This window comes from Mastomys coucha, unplaced genomic scaffold (assembly GCF_008632895.1).
Source record: "Mastomys coucha isolate ucsf_1 unplaced genomic scaffold, UCSF_Mcou_1 pScaffold21, whole genome shotgun sequence".
Classification (NCBI taxonomy): Eukaryota; Metazoa; Chordata; class Mammalia; order Rodentia; family Muridae; genus Mastomys; species Mastomys coucha.
In genome coordinates, this window is record NW_022196904.1 from 129,917,331 (window position 1) to 129,921,114 (window position 3,784).

Genomic DNA, 3,784 nt, shown 5'->3' on the forward strand with positions numbered 1-3,784 from the left:
TACAATTCACTTCACTTTTCCTGTCTCTGCTGTTACAGTGTCCTAGTGAACAACTAAAGAGGTGAGTATAGATTCAAAAGCTCAAAGGAGGCAGCCCCTGAAGTTAAGAATTACTTAGTTGGCGGGGCTGCGGTGGTGCACGCCTTTAACCCCAGCACTTGGAAGGCAGAAGCAGGTGGATTTCTGAGTTCGAGGCCAGCCTGTTCTACAGAGTGAGTTCCAGGACGGTCAGGGCTAATACAGAGAAACCCTGTCTCGAAAAAACCAAAAAAAAAGTACTGGCTCTTTCAGAGGACCTTAGGCCTGTTCCTGGCACCCAGACAGCTCACAGATGCCTATGACCCAGCCCTCTTCTGGCCTCCTACAGCACTGCACTTGAGTGCACACATTCCCTGAACACTCACATGAAACAAGGGGCTGGAGAGATGGCTCACAGGATAGCAGCACTGGTTGTTCTACTGATGATGAGGGTTCCAGTGGTCCCTCAAGACTGTCTTTCTGACATTTAGGTTTAATTAGAGAAAAATAGTGGCAGGGGACAATAATTGACCATCCCTAGGAGTCAAGTGTGCTTGGGTTGATGATCAGTTTGGGTTCTTCAAGGCAGTCTTAGGAGGCCAACCTGGTTTGCATTGTGACTCTTACTTCTCTGTATAACCTCAACTGCTGCCCTCATTTAGAGATAGTCTATCCTAGGGCCCTCAATTTCTTCGAAGTAACTTTTATTCCTTAGAGGGGTTTATCAGTCCTGTAGTTTCTGGAACTCAAAGAGAGGTACCAGTGGGACTGGGGAGCTGGAACAGGACATTGTAAAAGCTGAGCGATGTGTAAAGGAGGCAGATACAAATTGAAAGCAGAACCGCCAGGCTTTTATGTACTCTGCACTTATTCCATGTGGACCCAAAAGAAAAACTAATAATATGTTCTTCATAAGTGTTTTGTGACTACATGTTTTATTTGGAAGCTCTGAAGTGAGAGGCAATCCCTCTATGCAGGAATGTCCAGCACATACACATGTGAGGCCCTGTGTGTAGTTTAAATTTTCTCCTATTCACATTTTTAAAATTAGAAGAAACAGGCACATGGCCAACAGTCAATTTAAAGGATGCTCAAGTAAATAATCTTTAGAAAAAGTCAAGGTAAACCAACTATGTCACATAACTTCATAGCCATTATATTAGCAACTATCTGAAATAAGTAATAGCAAATTATCTCACGTATATGGAGAAAACTGAAATCTTGATTCTGTTTTAAAATAATTGGTTCTAAAAAAAAAAGTTCTAACCCATTAATACTTAGTTTATACTGTGTTGTGTTAGTTAATTTTCTATTCCCAGGACAGAACACCATGAACAAGGCAACTTATAAAATAAACCACTGCATTGGGGGCTCACAGTTCCAGAGAATTAGAGTCATGACCACCATGGTGGGGAGCATGGCAGCAGTCAGGCAGGAATGGTGCTGGACAGTAGCTGAGAATTTACATCTTGAAACAGAACCATGAGTCAGAGAGAGCAATGTAGGATTGGAGGAAACCTCGCACCTTAATAGGTACAGCAACTGGGCACCAAGTATTCAAATAATACTCAAATAAGAGCTTATGGGGGTCATTCTACTTCAGACTACTGTAGAAGGGAATACAGATCAAAGAAAACGACACTCACCTTGTATTTTCAATACTCTGAAAACCATTTTTGCATTTGTGATTGAAACATACTTTCCAAGTATATTTTAACTGATACATAAAAAGTATACATAATATGTATATACTCATTAATAATGAGATAAGTAATGTTTTTGACAAATGTCTACTCTATGAGGTATATAACCACACCTCCTTAAATATTTTTTATGGTGAAAGCTTTCAAATCTCTTCAAGCTTTCTGAATTTCATACTACATGGTTGTCCCATTAAGTTACCTTCATGAGGAATAACACTGCAAAATTTCTAGTTCCTCTATCAAAATAATCATTTCTCTTTACCCTGCCAATTATCTCTGAACTCCAATAAAAATTGTAATATGAATTATTATGAAACCAACTTTCCCAGACTTCCATAGATGAGTAAGATTATTGAGTGAAATTCCTTCCCTGGTAGGAACCAACCATATCTAACCCCCTCCTCATAAGGTTCAAACAAAAAAAACAAAGTAAGATTCCATTAAAGGACACCCTGGGGAACCTATAGTTTATAGGCTTAGTTATGCAGTGTGAGTACTGGGTTGCTGGCAGATTGTGGGGGAGCATAAAGCATCTGTACTGAAAAGTCTGCACCCAGTATAGATAAAAGCTCCCTGCTGGCTACAGCAAAGAGACCAACTCTGTTAACATTTCCCAGACTATATACTCCTGCACCTCCCTGAGGCCATATGCAATTAGGGCAGAACTACCTGCCAACGGCTAAGAGGCATGGCTGCAAACTCAAGTGAGGGTCCAACAGCCCTTCCTACCTTGTCCTCCTCCTCCTCCTCCTCCTCCTCCTCCTCCTCCTTCTCCTCTTTTTGTGAGTGAATATCAACAGTCCATAAGCCTAATCATCATATAGATTGTTATAAGTAGACAGATGATCCAGGGACTGATACAGGGCAGCTGCTTAGCATGGAAGATGGCATTCTACAAAACATCTCTAATTCCACCTATGTTGTTACAAATAACAGATTGTCATTCTTTCTATGACTGAATAGTATTCCCTTCTGTGCCGACACCATATTCCATCTACTCACCAGATGGTAAGCTTACTCTAAAATTGTTTCCACTTCTTGAGTCTTGTGAGTAATGCTGTAAGCAACATGGCCATGAAAACATATTCCCTACACAATGATTTCATTTCCTTTGGTTCTATACACAGTAGAAGTGCTGGACATGTGATGCTCCTATTTTGAAGAACTACTTTACTGTGCATCATACTCCCGTTTATCTGCAGTCCACCCTGCAGTAGGAAAGGTTCCCCTTCCATTCACATGCTCCTTGGTACTTGTCACTTTTCTCTTCTATAATTATAGCCATCTTTAGTGGGCTGAGGTGATGTCATGTCCCACTGTGAGTTTGAGTTCATTTCCTTGAGGATTATTTGTGTTGAGTGTTTTGAGGTTGTTTGTTCTCCCTTTATCAGCTGACCGTTTATGTGCCTTCTTTTTACTTGTCTATTTAAATGTATTGTCTCAGTCAGGGCTACTTTCTCTGTAATAAATCTACATGACCAAAATAACTTGGGGCCGGGAGATGGTGGCACATGCCTTTAATCCCAGCACTCAGGAAGCAGAGGGAGGTAAATTTTTGTGAGACAGGTTTGAGGCTAGCCTGGTCTAAATAGTGAGTGCCAAGCTACAAGCTAAACAAGAGTGCAGAGTGAGAAGCTGCCTCAAAAAAAACAAAAACAAAAACAAAAACAAAAATTAAAGCAAATAGTCAGGCTGTGGTGGCACAGGCCTTTAATCCCAGTACTTTGGAGGCAAAGACAGGCGGATATCTGAGTTCAAGGCCAGCCTTGTGTACACAGTGAGTTCCAGGACAGCCAGGGCTACACAGAGAAACTTTGTCTCAAAAAAAAAAATATATATATATATGTGTGTGTATATGTATATATATAAAGTATATTTATATATTCATAATATATATTTTTAAAAAGAAAGATTATAAAAAAGAGCCTTGCCATAAGAAAAAAGTTATATAATAAAGTAAGATTTTTATACTAAAATAAGATAATTAGAATATGAAAAACTATGTGCTTGAGTCTGGAGAGATGTGCTCTTAAGTGCTTAAGAGCATGCACTGTTCTGGAAGG

General features: G+C 40.0%; 1 protein-coding gene across 2 annotated transcripts in view; it reads right to left on the bottom strand.

The window, feature by feature from the left end:
• Positions 1-3,784, bottom strand: part of LOC116103189 (zinc finger protein 345-like) — a 32,204-nt gene that overhangs the window by 19,224 nt on the left and 9,196 nt on the right. The window lies entirely within an intron of this gene.